Source organism: Bicyclus anynana, chromosome 5 (genome assembly GCF_947172395.1).
Source record: "Bicyclus anynana chromosome 5, ilBicAnyn1.1, whole genome shotgun sequence".
NCBI lineage: Eukaryota > Metazoa > Arthropoda > Insecta > Lepidoptera > Nymphalidae > Bicyclus > Bicyclus anynana.
This window is the reverse complement of record NC_069087.1, coordinates 8,282,227-8,304,499: the sequence shown is the minus strand read 5'-3', so window position 1 is coordinate 8,304,499 and position 22,273 is coordinate 8,282,227. Positions and strand designations below refer to the sequence as shown.

Below are 22,273 nucleotides of genomic sequence, written 5' to 3'. Positions count from 1 at the left end.
GACGGAAGCGGGCTAACTTGTTAAGTAGGATGCTAATCCACACCCTTTTTCGGTTTCAACACGACAATGTACCGGTACGCTAAATTGATTGACGTTACGTTTGTTTATCCGTATTCATAAATTGCGCTAAAATTAGACAGCAAAATAAATCGGGGCTAATATTAAAAGTACATTGATATAAAAGCTACAGTATAAGTGAAGGTAGGTCATAAAGAACGCCCTAACGCTCAATTCTAACGTCTAATAAATAGGATGAGTATTTCACTCGCCGCACTAGTTGAATATTACAGAGTTTATTACCGCAGTAAACGTATTAATAAAGAATAAAGTAGGAAATTCAGTGCTCGACAAGCCCAGTTTTACGACAAACGTAAAAGCAACCTGCCATTGAACTTGCGAAATAACGCTGCAGTGGTTGCTGTTTCAGACACATACACTACTGAGAAATCCTTTGAGACTTTGTTGAGACCCGAGAGTATTGAGGACTTAATTTCCGGGATATTGCGTGCAGAAGTAAGGTTGCTATTCCAATGTCTTAGCTCTGTTGTAATTGACAATCGAGATCGAAGCTAACAACTAACTTTGGATCGATATAGCCATTGTATATAGATTTTAATTAGAATGTACTTTACTCAGTTTCCATTTAGCTAAGTTATAAAATAAAGATCCCATTGATGAAATAAATATCACATTGTAATTATTTTTCCACTGTTGAATAAAGACTTTCTCGACTCGAATTACACAATCATATATTAAAGGTATACTACTTACTACTTAGAATAAGGTTCTGAAATCATAGACAGTCTTAGTTAAGTTATCAACCTATATTCGGTTCACTGCTAAGCTCGAGTCTCCTCTCAGAATGAGACGGGTTAGGCCAATAGTTCACCTCGCTGGCCCAATACGGATTGGCACACACGCACGCAGTTAAGAAAATTCTCTGGTATGCAGGTTTCCTCACGATGTTTTCCTTCACCGTTAGAGATACGTGATATTTAATTTCTTAAAATGCACACAACTGAAAAGTTGGAGGTGCATGCCCAGGACCGGATTCGAACCCACACCTCCGGAATCGGAGGTAGAGGTCATATCCACTGGGCTATCACGGCTCTTATATTCAAAGTCATAATAAACATTAATAAATAAAGAGGATCTCCGATTTTAAAGCTTTAAACCGATCTATGTGCTTTGACTCACAGTTTTCCTCGTTAAATACAGAGATGGTAATTACTATACTTTCAGTGTAAATATTAAAAATTATGGTTGGAAAAATTTAAAAGCGTGAACTACTCGTAGGTAAACAAAACTTGCTTGAAGTCATGAATGGCACTGCTAACCTATAGACTAAATACCTATAGCTAACATATAGACTAGATAAGTATAGTATAGACCATCATGGTGGACAGCGTTTTCGGAATATTAACCTAAAGCTTAATTTGAAATTAAAATTTGGGAGTACTTAATTATAAAGTCTCAAACAATACGATATATTTTTTACGATTCAATAGACCGTAAACAATTCAAGACTCCTTATGAATTCAAAAAGCAAATTTCAATATTAAATAAGGAAAGTAGGTATAATTGGTATGTCAACATTATAAATTTCATTTCAAAGAAACATCCCGAGGTTTACTATTGTAAGTTCTAAGAACAATGTAAAGTAAACGGTATCCGAAGAAAGCGAAATTATTATTTAGAGAGGTGGCGGTTACTGACCTTTGTTTCGCAGGGCTCCTCCCTGGACCTCTTCGTGAATGGCAAAGGTCGTGGGGTCCTCACTTCTGGATTTTGTAAACTTTGATAATGCAAGTTGCTGTGTCATTCAGCGAATTTGTAATGCTGTAAATTGAACTGAATGTTAACATGTAGGCAATGTTTAAAGTTTTTAATGATTTATGAATCCATTAAGCGGTAAATGACTACGAATGAAGATTTCAGGGGTAGTTAGAGGGATAAGTGGACTTAAAGAGATAAAATTAAATTAAGTTAGTAGATGGTTAATGTTATCGTTTCGTCAAAGATAAAAAACTGCGCTTTTATATTTTTAAGGATCATCAGTCCTTTTATTTTATTTATTTAGAACTAGCGGACGCCCGCGACTTCGTCCGCGTGAAAGTCGTTGTAAACTTTCAACTACCCTATCCTACCCTACCCTAAACTACCTCTACCCTATCCCAACCCTACCCCTACCCTACCACTACCCTACCCTACCCCTGCCCTACCCTTACCCTACACTACCGCTACCATACCCCTACCCTACCTCTACCCTACCCTACCCTACCCCTACCCTACTCATTAAGGCTGCTCTTCTTTATTTATTCCTCCCACCGCGAGTCGCGTCGAGCGCGGTAACCGTTACACAAAAATAATCCATATAGCATGAATTAGTATTCACGCGCGATGGCTTAGCATATTTCTTGTATAACTTTGGTGTTTCTTTACCGATTCCGAAAAGAATCATAAAGATTCTTTTTTTATTGAATAGGTTATAATGTTAACTTTCTTATTAAGGATGAGTGATGAGTGTTATAAACATAAGAGTAGACAAATATAATTAGAAAGCTCCGAACTGCTAAGCTGTTGGGAGTTACACGTGTTATTGTGAGTCAACCATAAAAGATAGACATATATATGCTCTTGTGTTTTTATAGATAATTTTAAGGAGAACATTTCCGTCATACATGATTTCTATGTAGCTTTAACCATTAAGGCTGTACACGCGACGGAAGCTTAAAAAATTGAATAACTTCTCCCGTTTTCTCAACATTTCTCTTCACTGCTCTGCTCCTATTGACCATAGCGTAATGAAAAGTATACTATAACCTGCCCAGGAGTATGTTGAATAATTGTACCAAGTTTTGTTAAAATCCGTCCAGTAGTTTTCGTTTCTATAAAGAACATACAGACAGACAGACAAAAATTTTACTGATTGCATTTTTGGCATCAGTATCGATCACTAATCACCGCCTGATAGTTATTTTGGAAATATATTTCATGTACAGAATTGACCTCTCTACAGATTTATTATAAGTATAGATTATAAATATTTTTTCAAGTTTAGCCTGTCTGTCTGTCTGTCTTACAGGTCTTTTTGTTTGTCAGGGTTAATATTTGTAACATAAGTCGATTTCACTGGAAGATAGAGGAGGTTATGGAGCAACATATGAGCTACTTTATATCCCGAAAAAAAAAACAGTTCCAGCGGGATTTGTGAAAAACAGAATTTCATGTGTGTGTTTTGCTAACTATGGGCTTCATAAGAAGGCTCCGAGTCACACAGCGGGCGATGGAATGAGCTATGCTTGGAATATCTCTGCGTGATCGAATCAGAAATGAGGAGATCCGCAGAAGAACCAAAGTCATCAACAGCTCCACGAGTCGGGAATGGGCGGGCACATATCGACGAGCCGATGGACTTTAGTCCCAAGGTGCTGGAATGGCGCAGTGTTGGTCGACCCCTCACAGGTGGACTGACGACATCAAGCGAGTCGCTGGGATTCGCTGGATGCAGGCGGCTCAGGATCGTGATGTTTGGAAGTCCCTACAAAAGGCCTATGTCCTGCAGTAGACGTCCGTCGGCTGATAAGATGATGACGAAGTCGCGGGCGTCCGCTAGTTTTACATAAATCCACCTACTAAAGTGTAAAAAGTTTTGTAATGGTTCATTATAATATTAATGTCCCTTGAACCACGCCGTGTCGAGCGAGATGTGAGTGCTTTCAACGTATACCTTTTAAAATGCCCAACTTTTCGGTGAATTATTTATATTTAGTGAATAACTGATGCGGAGAATACATTTTTTTTTACATTTAAATTAATATTGCCCTGGCATTATTCAACAAAGACAATAACTTTGTTGTTGTGATCATAATAATCCTATCCTACTTTACTAAGTTTGTATGGATGTTTGTTACTCTTTAACGCCGCAACTACTAAACCGATTTGCCTGAAATTTGTAATGGAAATATATTTTACTCTGGATAGGATTATTATATACTTTTTTTTCCGAAAAAAACCATGATTCTCGTGGGATTTGCTGAAAAACTAAATACCTCACGGACGATGTCGCGGGCGTCCGCTAGTTTATTTATAAGCTTTTGTCGACAAACAATTCGCATATAATTTCCTCATAAAATATGTATATGCTTTTATTCAGTACCTACAAGAAAATAGTTTTAGAATAAAAATTATAAGAGTGAAATATTGCGCGTTAATTATTTCACTAAAAGCAGCTAGAAACTCGTATTTGAGCGATGCTCGCTTGAAACTGCATAGTTATGCCGAGGTACGAGCTACGAGTTCTTTGAACAAATATTTCACGTAGCTTCATATCTATCGAACTAGAAGAGGCAAGAAGGCGCGTACTAATAAAATTACATTTAGCTACTTAGTACGCAACTTTAGCAGCATAAACATACATAAATATCGTCGTCGTCATTAACCCATATTCGGCTCACTGCTGAGCTCGAGTCTCCTCTAGTCCACCACGCTGGCCCAATGCGGATTGGCAGACTTCACACACGCAGAGAATTAAGATAATTCTCTGGTATGCAGGTTTCCTCACGATGTTTTCCTTCACTGATTGAGACACGTGATATTTAATTTCTTAAAATGCACACAATTGAAAAGTTGGAGGTGCATGCCCCGGACCGGATTCGAACCCACATCCTCCGGAATCGGAGGCAGAGGTCATATCCACTGGGCTATCACGTGCGTACATAAATATAGGATAGGTATATTGTTTTAAAAAACGGTATATTAGGTAGTTCTACCGATGAAATTTTATGTTTTTACCCGGGGATGATTTCCTAGAATTATAATTATTGTACTGTTGTAACCTGTGTTGTTGGTAACAAGAGAAGATTTGTAGTTATAATTAATACAATTTGCACATTTATTATCATTGGGTTTGTTTATCATAGCCTAATATTATTATTATAATTTATTAAATATAATTATAATATATTTTAACTTGTTAGTTCAAATAGACATTTTCGTGCAGTTTTACCCCTCTTGCCTTCTTATAGTCCACCACGCTGGCCCAATGCGGATTGGCAGACTTCATACACGCAGAGAATTAAGAAAATTCTCTGGTATGTAGGTTTCCTCGGGATGTTTTCTTTCACCGTTTGAGACACGTGATATTTAATTTCTTAAAATGCACAACTTTCTTTTTTTTAAACTGAAAAGTTGGAGGTGCATGCCCCGGACCGGATTCGAACCCACACTCTCCAGAATCAGAGGCAAAGGTCGTATCCACTGGGCTTTCACGGCTCTATACAGTTTTACACCACTTACCTAATCATTTTTTTATCAATTTTAATGCTCGACTTCATTTGATGTCATGATTTATCCAATACAAAACAGACTTAGTTCTACTGAACGGAATAAGATGAAAAGAAAACAGAGTAATTTTCCATGTGTTTGCAATATTTTTAAATTAGATTATCTCCCTATACTTCATATTTTTTATTAAACTTTAACATCTGTGAGGTCGTTTTATAAACTCGTACTACCATATAAATATTGATATTTACTTTGGTTTCCGTAGCTCACATAATTTTCTGAAAATCGCTGTGTGAGAAAGGAAAATGGGTGGAACTAAATAGATTAAAAAAACCTAATGGAGTATTTCAATTTCGACTAATGCTAAATTAGGCCTCCACATGGGTCCTCGGCGGCTCGAATTATCGCCAGAAACGGGGCGTCTCGGCAAACTCGGGCCGGCGTGCAGCCCTAATTAAAACCCTCATCAACGACAACACGAGTAAAAGCGTATATGGCATTTGATCTCTAAAACATTTTGTATACATTTAGCTAGGTACGTATACGTACTCTCGACTTCGCAACATCTCTTAGAACAATATATTGATTAATTATCGACGTGCTTATTGAGTACATTATATTACGTTTTAGTTTTTTGGTTGTTGATATTATTGTCCCTCTGGCCTCTTCTTAAGGCCTTCGTGGCGCAGTGGTATGCGCAGTGGATTTACAAGACGGAGGTCCTGGCTGCAATCCCCGGCTGGGCCGATTTCGGTATTCTTAATTGGTCCAGGTCTGGCTGGTGGGAGGCTTCGGCCGTGGCTAGTTACCACCCTACTGGCAAAGACGTAACGCGAAACGATTTAGCGTTCCGGTACGATGTCGTGTTGAAAAACTCCTAACAAGTCAGCCCGCTTTCATCTGAGATTGCATCATCACTTACCATTAGAGATTAATCATCAATCTTGAGATAGTAGTCAATTCGAGAGCTATCTTGTAAAAAATAAAAAAAAACATAGTCTCCGATAACCTTGTTAAAGCTGAAAAGGAAATCACTATTCTTGGTTACTAAATTACTATTCTGGGTTACTTTGCTCACGAAATTACTACCATGTGAAATGTAGAGTCAACTGTTGTTCTTCTCGATGCTGACGTGCTTTATATTCTGTGATCTCGATAGTATTGCTTTGACCAACATATTTAAGCTTTGGTATGCCTGTCGGAATAAGAATCGAATACAAAAAGCAGTAAATCTTTGAAACTAGTATTTTGAGTATTTTGAGTAGATCCTTACTCTCAAGTTCCGCAACAATGGATTGTAATGAATTTTGATTGTGCTTTTTATATATTAAGCCTCGAATAAAAGCTGATAAAAAAAAATATCCTTTTTTTTAATGTGCAGTACAATAGGCACGAAATATTCTTTGTTTGCTACGAAGGTTTAGGTATAACACCTACCATGCAGAAAGATATTAATTTGGATAGTTAAAATGACAATGACCTTAATATGAATCATTTTCTGTAACCTTTCCTTTTCTTTTGTATTGTTTACATGAGGAAAATTCTTAAATACTTGAGATAAACGGCACAATGTTTCAATATTTTGTGGATATTTACTCGCATTTCGCTCGAGGACCGTTGCTATTACGATACAATGATTGCCCGTGAGAAAATTTCGGGAGGTTTTCAGCGGTGACGTCAGAGGGGAGCGCGGGGCGAGGCGAGTGTGGCGCGCGCCGTCGGCAGCGGCACCCCGATCTCCCCAGCCGCCCCGTGTACCTATCTGTTGATCTGTCGGCCGTCGCGCGCGAAGGTCGTCAGCGCTGCCACGGCCGCCCGCCCGTCTGTCGTAAACAAAACACTAACGGTCGACGGACCCGCGACTCGTGTGACTGCCTCGGGAGTGCCATGCCATGGTCTGTCAGTCGAATTGTATGTGATATGAACAGTTCGCGTCGTGCAGGCTACGAGGGGTAAACGGCCGCCGGCCGCCCACGGACTATAGTAGTGCTCGTAGTAAACGCATACCAGTTACAAGCAGATGCACCACATTTTCCCGCCTAATAGGTATGTTTTTTAACTACAAGTAAATCTACTTAGATATAGATTTAAATAAAAATATTATTTTGTATTTCATAAATAGGGGCGTAAGCGTAATATAGATCACGCATAATTTTAGCATAATTAGTTGAAAGCAAAATAAAATACAAGATGTTTTCAGCAGTACCAGCTTTTAAGAGAAGCTTTACAGATGAGAGAGATGAGAGGAGATAGTTATTATCTATTTATTATCTACATAATTAATTATAAGAAACAGCTTCTTTTTTCTGATTGAACACGTAAATTTAATGTTCCACATTTTAGTAAAATTAAGGCTTTTTCAGTAGTATTCGCAGAGTGCCCATGGAATTTTTGATTTAGTTCCTCCTTCACAATGAAATAAAATGAAATTTATTCTAAAACAAGCGGACGCCCGCGTCTTCATTCGCCCTTAGACCTCTTTAATCCAGCCCTTACAGTAGTATCGCTATAATAATGGAGTAACTTCTTCTGTTTACTCAACATTTCCCTTCACTGCTCTGCTCCTATTGATCGTAGCGTGATGAAAAGTATACTATAACCTGCTCAAGAGTACCTAGAATAATTGTACCAAGTTTCGTTAAAATCCGTCGAGTACTTTTTGTTTCTATATTTAGCAATAAGTTATAAAATTGTATTTGCTGTAGATGGTGATGTCTATCTAACTCAATAGTGTCTTTACGTCGACAGTGATAAGGATATATCGAAATAACCTGAATTAGGCATATCAGTGTATCAGAGTCAACAAGTTTTCTCTTGAGATTTTCCTACATTCTAGTTTGGCCTTGAGAATTTCCAACAACTAGCCGACTTTGTTACATTGGTATGATACTACAAAAAGTAATAAATAGGTTTTATAACTGTATAAGAATCAGAATATTTTTTATTAAAAGTAGATATTTTTTGGCGGTTTAAATACAACGGTAAAGTTATTCTCTGTATTTCCCCCTGCACGACGTGGTATTTTATTTTCAAATATGTGCGATACTTAAGTCGTCGTCGAATTTTGGTAATTTTTGGGGATTTTTGGGGGGGCGGGGCTCATCGGGGCGTTTGTGTAGATATCTGGTTGATATCATGGGCGTTCAAGTGGTTAGATAGAAAATCACAGTTACCCAATGAGCTTTTATATTAGAGATGAGGCACTAGCGTATCAAAACTGAAGCGGATAAATGTGGAAAATTTACTTAATTTCATTTAGTCGCTTATTAAACAACGAATGTTATTTAAACAAACAATACCTAAATCGTTTACAATGTCGAGTTGTGTGTTCACTATTCAGGAAATGTAAAAACTATATATTCATCAATATATAATGGAATTAAAGACAAAATTGTATGCATGTGTGGGGTCAGTGGTGTGGCTCCGGACCGGATTCGAACCCACACCCTTCGGAGTCTGAAGCAGAAGTCATATCCACTGGGCTATCACTTTACTTACTTGTTCACATGTATTTTTATGCATAGCTGTACAACCATACAGTCCTAGAGCGTAGTGCGTTGCGTCGTCGCAACGCATCTACGCATGGTATGCCACACATGTATTGCGATGGCGCAAGATTTCGCAGCGTAAGAGGACGACGCACGCACCCATGTCAGTCGTCTCAATAATACATACAAAACAAAGAGCACAGTCCGTTGAAGACTTCGCAACGCTTTCATTAATTAATTTATTTATAATCTCTATTTGTACACCACATAACAAGGAAACAAACAAATGAGACAATAAGAACTAGGATACAAAAAGACGGCCTTATCGCTTCATAGCGATCTCTTTCAGGCAACCTTAAGTTTAGGAAAATAGTAATATTAATTAGCAGAGGTACCCTAGAGATGGCAGAAGGAATCGGGACTAACAGTTCCTTAGATGGGAGGATGACTTAAAGCTCACAGCAGGTCCAAAATAGAGAAGGGTCGCATTAGAGAGAGAGCAGTGGAAGTCGCTGGAGGAGGCCTATGCCGAAAGGCACACTATGTTAAGAGACATTCTTTAAAAAAAAATTAAAACAAAATGTAATGTATATAATATTGTAATTTCTTAACATAGAATAAAGGGCTTATTATTATTAGTATTATAATATTAATATTGAAAATATTTTAATGTGGCATGTCATTTAATATACATGGGAATACGCATCGTGACGCAACGCACAAACGGGGCATCGCTCTCCCTTGTTTCAAATCAAACCAAGATACTTAACGGATTGTTTTACAATTCAAAACGTCACTGCGAGTCTCTTTTTTGCTTTAACCTCTTAAACGAATGAGAACGGCGCCACCCCAACCCTTTGTAGTGAATTGCTTTAAACAACAGTGTTAATTACATTTTAAATGTCTCCATTTTGGTCTTTGTGAAAAGGGAAATGGGATGCCGTTCGGCTGATAAAAACGTTTTCTCTAAAATCCAACGACGTGGAAGTTTTAAATAGCGAACATTTTGGTTAGCCCAAAACAAAGAACGTATTTTTATGGTATGTGTTAACTTATACCTACTCTCATTCCTATCATCACATACGAGTACTTAATAACTTCCGCGCGCAACTATCAAACGCGGGGAGCTTCAACTGCCCAAGATCGGACGGTAAAACTACTGATATACGAGTATTAATCGTTTATTTTTAAAGCAACAAAAACTCAATCATACATAAAATAAAAACGTGTCAATAAGAAAAGTACCTACATAATCACATTACATTAATACTATCTATCTATAATTTATACTTTTATTAAAACTGGTCGAATTATATACATTTATTCGCAATTTGAGATTTTACTTATACCATTTGTAACAACAAACGTTAGCGTGGCATAGAGTACTTACTACTGGCCAACGCAGCCAACAAGCTGTTGGTGTTTCCGCATTGTACTAAAATTTGGTATACAAATTATATTATTTCCTGGATTGACACATAAGCTACATTTTTCCAGTAAAACATTGGTTCACGCGTGCGTCATTTATTCATTCATTATCATTAACAACCCATATTAGGTTCACTGTTGAGCACGAATCTCTTCTCAGAATGAGAGGGGTTTGGCTAATAGTCCACCATGCTGATCCAATGCGGATTAGCAGACATCACACACGTAGATAATTAATTAAGACACCTCTCAGATATACGGGTTTCCTCACGATGATTTTCCTTCACCGTTTTAAACACGCGATATTTTAGTTCTATATCTTTTAGCTACGCCCTCCGAATTGAAGACAGAGGTCATATCCACTATCACTACCCTTTATTATGGTATGTCAAGTAATTATTCTAAGTTGCAAAACTGTCTGTACCTTTTTTTTGGCTCGGAATATAATAAAGTTCTGTTAGCAAATTGAGCTCTATTTATTTATAATCTATCCGTTTTACACTCGTAATAACATTTAGATGAACCATTTCATTTATTTACTTATTTTGTTATTTATTGCGCCATTCTGAAATCGGAATTAGGTATATACCATTCGTGGCTATGTTTAACTAATTAGTATTAGTATCGCAAAAAATATATCCGTATTTATACGCATATTTATTCTACTTACATATATTTGTAATATTATGCATTTTGTGAGCATACGTATCCATCTCATATATTGCTCCGTCATGCTAAATTGCTTGCAGATTTCCAATATAACTTTTGCAATTCTGCATACTTTTACGGTTCTTATACAAATCTGCAGGTTCCTGTAGTTTCATACTATTAGGGGCGTTAACAACAAGAGCATTTATATGTTAAGACTAGTAGACGCCGTGCGGTTTCACCCATGTGGTTCCCGTTCCCCTAGGAATACGGGGATAAAATATAGTCTATAGCCTTCCTCCATAAATGGGATATCTAAGACTACAGTAACAGTAGTTCCTGAGATAAGCGCGTTCAAACAAACTTTTCAGCTTTATTTATTAGTATAGATTATGTCATTTTGTCAAGTCATGTGATATTTTAGATAGCGTATATGTATGTTTCGATAGTTTATAATCAGTATAAGACATTTTTATACCTTTAAGCACAAGTTTAATCAGTTAGCATTAAATAAACAATGAATACAAAATCACGTGACTTGAGAATTACTAACAATAGCTAGTTGGTTTATTAACAAACGTCAAAGTTAGTGTATTAGCCTGCTGGTTGCGAAAGGGTTCTAGGAATAGGATATAATACCATCTTTTTTTTAAAAATAATGAAGTAATACAGTGTATGTAATATGGCAATTTCGTCATTAATAAGTCATTTAGAATATTATTTTGAATGCCACATGTATACTTAGAACTTAATCTAAAATGTATTTAAAAAGTTTACAACCTCCCTTGGGTGATGAGTTTCCAAGCACCTAGGAGTTTAGATTGACTAACTCTAACTATGTAGGTATATTAACAACTTCTCAGGCATAATTATCTATCTTGAAACGAAACGCCATTTCTTGTTTTATCTCTCAGGGTTTCTTATGGATGTGTCTCAAATCTCAACAACATTAAGAATTACGAACCTGCTAGCCTGTTCTTTAACTTGGTCTATTTATAAACAACCAAATATAATTAATATCAATTAATAACAACTGAACTTATCGTATTCCGTAATTGCCCATTGTTATTGAAAATGACATCACAATAGTAGCAGAGTGATTATTGCCCACATACCATCATAAAAATAACATTCATCATTAGCCCATATTCGGCTCATTGTTGATCACGAGTCTGCTCTCAGAGTGAGAGGGGTTAGGCCTTAGTCCACCTCGCTGGCAAAATGCGGATTGACAAACTTTAGAATTGAGAAAATTCCCAGGTATGCAGGTTTCCTCACGATGTTTTTCCTTCACGTGAGACACGTGATATTTAATTTTTTAAAATGCACACAACTGAAAAGTTAGTGGTACGCCTACGCCCTCAAAGTTGAAGGCAGAGGTCATATCCACTGGGCTATCGCGTCTCTCAATAATGTTATACAAATAAAAAAATTTTGCTTCCGAAATAATTCTACAATTTACAGTTTAGCGACAATGTCTAGTTTACAACACAATACACAAAACTGTCAAAGCACTGCAGTTTAGTAATGCCCGTTGCGGTAAACCACCCTTCTATTTAAATAGAAACTGTATATCACTTTTGGAAATTACTGTTTCGAACAATACCACTTTTAATGAATAGGTAGAATATGTTATTTGCTCATTAGATGGGTAAATGTACTGTCCGTAATTTGGTCTGTACTAAAATGTGTTCGGAAATATTTATCTAAAACTAGCAGACGCCTACGACTTCGTCCGCGTGAAATTTAGTTTTCCACAAATCCCTCGGAAACCATGGACTTTTCTGAGATAAAAAGTAACTTAATGTCAAATCAGAGTAATATCTATTTCCATTCCACATTTCAACGAAATCTGTTTAGTAGTTTCGGCGTTTAAGAGTAACAAACATCCATACAAACTTTCGCGTTTATAATATTAGTAGGATGAACAATTAAAAGAGTAACTCTAAAAATGAAGGACTTTCCATACAAACTTTCAACCCCTATTTCACCCCCTTCTATTTTTATTTAAGGGTCAAAAAGTATCATATGTTTTGCTCCAAGGTCCCATTTACGATCATACCAAAATTCATCTTAAGTATAAAATCATTGTTCTTAATATATAAATGCGAAAGATCATTTCAACACGAAATCTCGAAAACCGTACAAAAATTTTGGTAGTCTATACATAGTGTATGTGTGGGCAAACTTCTGGCTCCCCCACAAGTGGGTGCACGGGCACATCAGATGTCCCAACGGGGAAGACGGGTGCTCAAAATACGGCGCTGCAACGCGAAACGAGAGCCTTCAAACAATGGGTTAGATCGGTATGACAAATGAAAGACTTACGGTCGAGAGTTGACCTAGGTTGGTTGACCCTAGCTGACAGGCTATATGAAGAGTAGGTTATGTGTGATATGTGGAGGTCGAAAATGGTGTGTTTCAATGTATCACCCGTTTGCAGGCCACAGCACTTTTGTTCCAGGCACTATGCACTTTAATGTACAAATATGTATCGTCCCGCTAAGAACGGATTTTGCGATAGGGCTGGATTAAGGAGGTCTAAGGGAGGACGAAGTCGCGAGCGTCCGTTATTAGATGTATACATAGATGCAAAGAAATGTATACTCATAGAACATTGGAAGATAAATATCGTGAAATAGATATTGCCAGCGCAGGTCGTCGTATGCCATCTTACAGCAACACTGCTGATCTAAATAGCGAACCAATATAACTTTTGCTATTCCACTTGCTACCAACATAGGTACTTATTGAATGCAATTTAAATTTCCCTAAAACTTTCTGTTGTGAAAAGTGAGTTTCGTGAAAAGAGCGCTGACGGTATATTTATTATTGGTCCATCATCATTATTTTATCAACCCATATTCGGCTCACTGCCGAGCTCGAGTCTCCTTTCAGAATGAGAGGGGTTAGGCCAATAGTCCACCACGCTGGCCCAATTCGGATCGGCAGACTTCACACAAGCAGAGAATTGAGAAATTCTCTGGTATGCAGGTTTCCTTACAATGTTTTCCTTCATGTTTGGGACACGTGATATTTAATTTCTTAAAATGCACACAACTGAAAAGTTAGAGGTGCATGCCCCGGACCGAATTCGAACCCACACCCTCCGGATTCGGTGCCAGAGGTCATATCCACTGGCCTATCACGGTTCATAAAGACGCACACACACACGACGTGAGATCAGTACACAGTACCTACCTATCAACCTACCTACTCATACTATATTATAAAAAATCTGCTCCTCCGCTTGCAGGTACACTTAAACACATTATGTGTCTTCCATTTTCTATTTTAGGACTTTAAAAGTTAGTTATTGAACAAATCGTCGATAAACACCTTGTATATTATAATTACGACCTATCAGCATTTACAATCAGAATTATACTTCAGTATTATTAATGATATCATGGCACGATAGCTGTAACAACACTCAATGGATCTCGTTTTACAACGGTGTTATAGTTGTAGAAACAATGCGTTAAGTAAAGAGCAAATCTACGTGTGGATGTTCGATAGACGATATTACGAGTGCAATAATGTAATCCCGTAAAGTATAGAGCGTTTAGCATATCTCGTATATTATGCCAACCATACGAGAGTAAGAGCCGGGGTACACGATGCGTTGCGGCGCCGCAACGTTGTTATGTCGCAGCGGCGCCGTAGCAGCATTGGACAGTCTGTTAATAAAGTAATGTTGTGACGCATAGACAACTGAGCGGTGCCGCTCCGACGTCGCAACGCATTCACCCCTTCCCGCCTCGTCTCGGTGGTTGCAAGTCCCGGCGCATCGTGTGACATGCCACAGATATTTCTATGTAAAACGACGCAGCGACACCGCTCCGGCGCCGCACGGCCGTCGCAACGCATCGTGTGCCCTCGCCCTAACATAACTAATAGGTTAGATGACACTTTTTTAATGGTCTTTAAAAAAATGGCTTTTCTCTAAAAAAAAGTAGGAATTTAGCTACTCCACTCACTCAGCGATATGCACAATTTTGTGTTATATAGTTTTAATATTTCATGAACACACAACTCACTGTAGACATTGGAGACAATATTTAGGTATTTATTTTAAATAACTTTCGTTGTTTAATAAGCGACTAAACGAAATTAAGACAATTATGCACATTTGTTCGTACCTAGTTTTGATGCGCTAGTGCCCTATCTCTAGTATAAAATATCATTGAACATGACTATATCCTAATCCTATCGAATTTAAAATAAAGAAAGAGACATATTCATTTAAATTTTATCGACAACTGTTGCCTAAAATTATTATAATGTTACGTCTTCCCTTATAGGTATAAATAGATAATAAGCGTATAGGTATATGACCTTTGATTTATGTGTACAAAACATTATAACCGACCCGCGGGTGATACGCACCGTGAAAGTTTTCTTTAAACCTTTGTATTTGCCCATTAAAAACATTGGGATTCCCTCATTATTTCGAACAATATGCGTAGATATTAGGCAATTTAATAATTTCTAATTTATGTGGGCAAACTTTGTATATTAAATTAGGTTTGAATCTTTGCGATCGTAATTTCCTGAATAGCAATTTTCATTGTAATCTTCCTAATCGGCAGCCCAATTGGCTATTGATTTTAAATTAAATACCTTTCTATTTATTTTCTTTTCTTTGTTATAATAGGCTAGTTGACACTTTTGAAAGGTTGAAAAAAAAATCGTATTTTTTAGAGACATGATTACATGAAAATTTCAGTTTCTAAATATGTTTTTGAAAAAACGCTGACGGACATGATGGTCTGTCTATATTTCAATTGATTCATGACGTTACTATGACAAATCCCTTACAACGTTTGACAAATTAGTATGACGTTTAGTACATCAAGTAATATTGTGACGTCACAAAATGGACTAATGATGATAATTTTTAAATTAAGTTTTATAACAAATCCTTATCTTTTATAAATTAATATCGATATATTTTCTACCCTTATTCCATGCGAAATTAATATTATTTATTAAATTTCATATGAGTCAATATTAATGAGGTACCTTTTACACTGTGACGATTACCTTTTTCGTCTTCCAAATTAATTGGTCTACCTATGTTAAACCTTTAAGGTGGGTTTGCTTGCACGTGTATACTAGTTCGTTAACCAAAGTTCGGGTTACAAACGTATTAAAATAACACTAAACAGTGGTAAAATTGAAATGCAGAAAGCTTTAGTATTACGTAACCAAAAATTTACATGATACCTACTGTTTAGCTTCGATCGGATCTCGATCGCGTTAAGTACCGAACTTTGATGTATTTTTACAATATTTCTTTTATTTTTTCATGTATTTTTTATAAAAGTCTATATAGGACAAATTTTTTAAACCCCCCATTAACTATATGATGTTTTCTTTCTTATTGTGTAAGTGCCGTAGGCTCCTTAATGGGACCTCAGCAGCGTCATCGGGGGGTTTGGGCGAGAGCAGAAGCATCGCCTGATGGGGCCCGAAGGCCCCAGAGTAGTGATAAGCTTAGGTACAATTACAAACACTTACCACTATGTACGAAAGGTAGGATTTACTACCTGAACCGTTAAATTAACAAATAGCTACCGGTGCGTAAATGAAAATAAAGCAAAGCTATGACAAAAATCCAAATAAATTAAAGCTAAAAGCAACGGGGAATGCAGACTGCCACCGCACACAGTTAGCGGTTAGAGGCCGCAGCGATATAAAATAAAACTCTGTATGTATGAAAGAATGCCGCGTGGCGCAGTGGATATTGACCCTGCTTTCTGCACCCATGGCCGTGGATTCGATTCTTACAACTGGAAATATTTATCTGATGGATGTTTTCCAGTGTCTAGATGTTTATACATTATAAAAGTATTTATATGTAGTATATAAATATATATGATAAAATCCGCTATCTTAGTACCCATAACATAGACTATACGCTTTTTTTGGGGCTAAGTAGCGATACGTGTATTGTATAAGTTTATGTACCTACTAAAGTTCGTTTCATGTAGGATGGTGCGAATGACAGTTCGTTTCACTCTTAAAAGTTTGCCGCGACTCACGATAAGATTACGTATTAAGAACGTCATTCAGGCGACTGTCACCGTACACATGCATCTGAAAAACACTTTAGTAGAAGGCCGCGTGAAAAATGTTGAACTAAGAATATTAATGCACGCCCCGCGGTTATAAAACCCACTTAGAATAACGTTAATTTTTATTGGCAAAACAGTTTTAAAAATCGGTTTTTTAAAATCGGTTTGGTAGATTTAGAGCTTTAGCCTCTACAACCTTACAAACTCACAAACTTTGATTCTTTGTACTCTTAACATTAGATGTAGATTAAAGCATTCCAGTTTTAAAGTTCCTTAAAACACACCCATACAAATTTTCACCATTGGTTTCCCCACAAAATGATTCATACTCGTACTTATACATATGTTTTCTGTGCTTGTACTAAGAACCTAATGAATTTGAAAGAACAATTATTTTCATACAAAGTTCCTATCAGGAAAATATCCTCAATAAAAACAGACCATTTGTCATATTATTTAAATATAACCATTATTCCTGTTCCCCTCTAATTATTCGGAAAAAATGTATTAGAAGTGGGTACGACAATAGTCCAGCAGACGGGGATCAAACTACCACCTCTCGGTGATTAGCCCGACCCTTTACCGTTGAGCTATATATATATTCCATATTCTTAATATAATATATTCTATTGTTATTCTTATTCTATATTCTTAATATACTTTATATGTATTCAATTATTCACTCTTGCACCAGAATGAGGTATAGACAGAATGTGCGGTCAACATTACTGTCTGCGAACATCATCGAAAGCGTACATTAAACAATCGTAGCGCAATCAACGTCAATCAGCTGTGATTGCAACGTTTTACTAAGTGGAAGATACGCTCGATACAAATCCGAAACGCTTTCAGTGCCTACGTAGCTATTTATTAGCATCTGTACTCGTGCCTTGGGAGTAGAATATTCTACTAATGCAATATTTAGACTTTAGTTAAATACAGACTGTATTTAGAGTTGTAGCGAAGTCATTCTATTTTGGCAGTAGGCACAGATTAAAGAATAATATAGGCACACGGAATATAGCAGTGATGCAGCCATTCCAAATACAAATTCAAAAAGTAATGCATTCTTGAGTCAGTACGACGACTAAGTGTTGCAATATTATTCAAGGAAAATGTTTTTAAATATTTAAAAAAAATAAGATAAAGTATTTTTTATTTGTATTTATTTATTTCATTATTGTTATATTATGATATTAAGTTACGTAAGTAATTGTTGTTAATGAAATAAAAATTATGAAAAAAAATTGTATACAGTTAGATATTAACATTATACGGATGTTAAGGAGACGCACGCGTGACATTTTTTTTTATAGGTTTTACCGGTTTCACCGCTCGGTTTGTAAAGACTCACTCTGTAACATTCTCTATTCTGTGGCTGTAGGTTAGACTATTTATTCGACAAAAGTTTAGCCATTGACTGCGATCTCACCTTGATGCATAGAATACATAATAAGAAAAGTATTTTCGTAACGATATCCACGCTTAAAGATAAATAATTATTGCTAGTTATATTGGAAGAGGTGTTAATTTGTCTTTTGCTGCGCAATTGAGTATGTTCTACGCTGTAGCGTACAAGAACGCATAATCGCTTGATGGACCTCTTTGATTGTCTAAAGATTGTATTTTTTTTTGATTTAGCTTTAAGTTGATTGTTATGTGTTAATCTCAATTGTGTATTGTCACATAAAAATCTGTTTTTGATTACATTTATGACAAAACAGCTTATAATAGCAAAAAACAAATAATTTTATGAGTATACGCAGCGTCCGTATGGATACTAGTGGATGCCCGCGACTTCGTCCGCCCTCAGACCTCCTTAATCTGAGCCTCTTGCAATCCGTTCCAAGCCGATATCTACTAACTATAAACTACCTCTCTGCCAAATTTCATCTTTGTACGTCAATACGTACGTCTTTGTATGTTTCGATATTTCGTGATGAGTGAACTTTCGCTTTTTACACATATACTTAGTATATGTGTAAAACTACTTATAAATAAGTCGGGGAGTTGTGGGATAGGTACGTTATGTTAAACATCTCTATTATTTTCTCCTTTGTGAAGAGACTTGTTGTACATTAATAATACTCGTTTAAAAACCAGACAATTTAATTAATAATAGTTTCGAGATTTGCATACAACCAAATAAGCACCATTAGCTACACGGAGCAAGATTATAATTCAATGCCTAATGTACCTAGATCTAACCATTAAACTAACTGCGCAATAAATGTTAATCAATCGTAAACAGATCCAAATTGCTTTCTTAATACCCATTATACGCAGCAATAAATTATAATTAAATACCTTGTAAATAAACGAACGGCTCAAAGATCAACTGTACCTATCTAAAGATATTATGAACCTATAATAATAATAATAATTAATGTCATAAGTAAACTTATAATATTTAGTACTAGCCGACGCCGCGCGGTTTCACCAACGTAGTTTCCGTTCTTGTTAGAATACGGGAATAAAATGTATGACTTGCGACTACTGGTTGTAGGGTTGAGGAATTCCTTAACCCTACATCCAGCAGTCACAAGTCCTGGACTTTGCTCGGTGTTTTTCTCTCTACCACGCGATGGACCCGGCACCGGTGAATCCATGGAATGCTAAAATATTCGTCTCCTTCCTTCCTTCCTAGTGGTAAAAGAATTTTCAAAATCTTCAAAAAAAAAAGGTTCCATAGATGCAGAAATTGCCCCTAAACAACACCACAAACTTACCTCTTTATAATATTAGTATAGATTAGAGGTTCCCAAACATTATTTTCTCATAGAGCTCTTTCAAAATGTAGGTGTGGATTTTCTACAGCTACATTACCATTTCCCAAAATTCGATAAAATTTGTATAATAAATAATAATAATAATAATAATCGTTTATTCTCTATAAAACCGTAACACAATAGGTAAAAATAGCTTAACACTATAATTAATGGATGAGTAACAGGTATCTAAACTAAGAAACAACTTGTATTATAGACACCTGTTCTCTTCCCTGCTTAGATGTAACAATCTTATGTCACGTACAAAACATAGCAGCGTGTGTATGCGTGTGTGTGTGTATCTGCTTGTATGCTATAAATAAGAAAATATAAATATATATATATATATATGTATATCTAACTATGAACTTCCGTTACGGCCCAGTTCAAACAACTAATTATCAGTTTTCGAAAAAAAAATGAGAATTAATTGTTGAATTCACTGTGCTTAGAGAAAAAACCAAAGCTAGCCAATAATAAAAGTAATTTACTTTTAATCATTTAACATCGACTCAACTCACAGCACAAGGATCCAATAAATTCTCACTAGTTTTATTTAGAAATCACCCCCACCCCCATTCAGTATGAAAATGGATCAAATTTCTTCATGACTTACGAAACGTGAACCCCTATTTTTTGGGGGTCTACCTGGACCACCTTGGAACCAATGGTATAGATAGATAATAAAGATACTTATGAGAAATTGTATTCGTCTGACACAGAGCTACAGCTGATGTTTTGACGTTGATGCATCGACCAAAATGTAACGAAATTATTGTAAAAACAGAATTTCGCGTAGGCACCTACTTACGTACGACGTACACGCATAGCATCAGAGACTAAAATATTTACCCGAAATAAAAAGCAATGACATATATATATATAAGTATAGTAATAATACATCTACATAAACGTAGATGCAATGCATAGATAGAAAAAAATACGTGCTTAACCGTGCGTGCACTTCATATATACAAGAATGCACTGCCTACCAGGAGTGATGGATCCTAACAATACGATTACCTTTTATGAATACATTCATTTTAATTACTGCAATGTATTTTATACGCTCGAAACAGGTAGAAATGCTGTTGAAATATTATATATTTCAACAGCATTTCTACCTGTTTCAGTACTTCTACAATATGTACAAAAATCTTTTTAACAAAAATAAACTAAAAAGGCGAAATATAACATCAACGTTGCTACCTTTTGTCGGTTTATAAACGCCTCCGATCAATTAAGATTCCGACGAATTGATAACCTCCTTCTTTTTTGAAGTCGGTTAAAAAAGCAATACATATTGATAATACCTATAAGAACTTAGAAGTACTTAAATAAAACTCGCTTAGTAATTCAGAGTATAAAACACATGAACGGGTTATTTACTAGAAAATTTCAGCCTTCGCTACTGCTACCTACCACATAAGGATTATTTACCGGTATTGGAGAAGGAACTTTCCATTTCGTACAATTTTTAACACCCGACACAAAAAGAGGGGTGTTACAAGTTTGACGTGTCTGTCTGTCTGTGGCATCATAGCTTTCGAACGGTTGAAGTTATTTTAATTTAGTTCTATTTAGACTAAAGGTTACTAATGTACGAGTGTTCTTTGACATGTATGATGAAAATCGGTTGAGCCGTTTAAAAGTTTTGAGGAAGAAAAACCAAATGTCTGCAAGTATACTTAAGTGGGGTGTTAAAATATTAATATTAATAACTGGATCGAAAGTGTTCTTAGGGGAATTATGGGAAAATTAGGACATGGAAATCTGTTTTTTTGTAATGCAAAAAAATAAATAGCAGTTTTCTTTGATAACTGATGATAGAATTTCTGGCATAAAAGTTTATATCACATCGCACTATCACACTAATCACACTTCACACTAATATTATAAAGGCGAAAGTTTGTGTGAAAGTGTGTAAGTATGTTTGTTCCTCTTTGACGCTGCGGCTACTGAAGCGATTTGGCTGAAATTTGGAATAGAAATAGATTTTACTTTTCATCCCGGAAAAATCCATGGCTCCCGCGGGATTTGTGAAAAACTAAATTCCACGCGGACGAAGTCGCGGGCGTTCGCTAGTAGGGATATAAAGGGTGTCCCGAATTTCTGGCATAAAAGTTTATATTCTAGATAATTTCATGAGCTTCAAGAGTTTTTAAATTTTTTTTGTTATTCTATATTAGTGTGCATTTGTGTGAATTGATTTATGTAGTTTTCACGACTAACGTCATATTATTAGCCAATATTGGTGGTACAGAGCGTTTAATTTCCTGTGTAAGTGCATCTAAATACCTAGAAACTAGAGTAGAATGCTCGAAATGCTGAAATCAAAGCGGACACAATTTGAACACCGAATGTTGACTGGCTTATCTACCACTGGCTCGTTGATTTGGTATTGAGATCTGCGGTAGTTCGCTCATTGGCATGACTAATTGCTACTGATATCGAGGAAACATGACAGGGGGAATGTTCAACGACATCCGACAGGACAGACGTATCGGAGTTTCATTATTACTTGTTGGCTTATGGTATTATTCTTGTTATATATCATCGTATTTATGATTATTAT

At 36.3% G+C, this 22,273-nt stretch overlaps 1 protein-coding gene across 1 annotated transcript in view; it reads left to right on the top strand.

The window, feature by feature from the left end:
• Positions 1–7,067: 7,067 nt before the first annotated feature.
• LOC112052629 (5-hydroxytryptamine receptor) overlaps positions 7,068–22,273 on the top strand; it is an 82,482-nt gene continuing 67,276 nt past the window's right edge. Inside the window, exon 1 of the mRNA XM_024091787.2 lies at positions 7,068–7,332. The gene's annotated coding sequence lies outside the window, so the exon portion shown is untranslated. The remainder of the gene's footprint in view (positions 7,333–22,273) is intronic.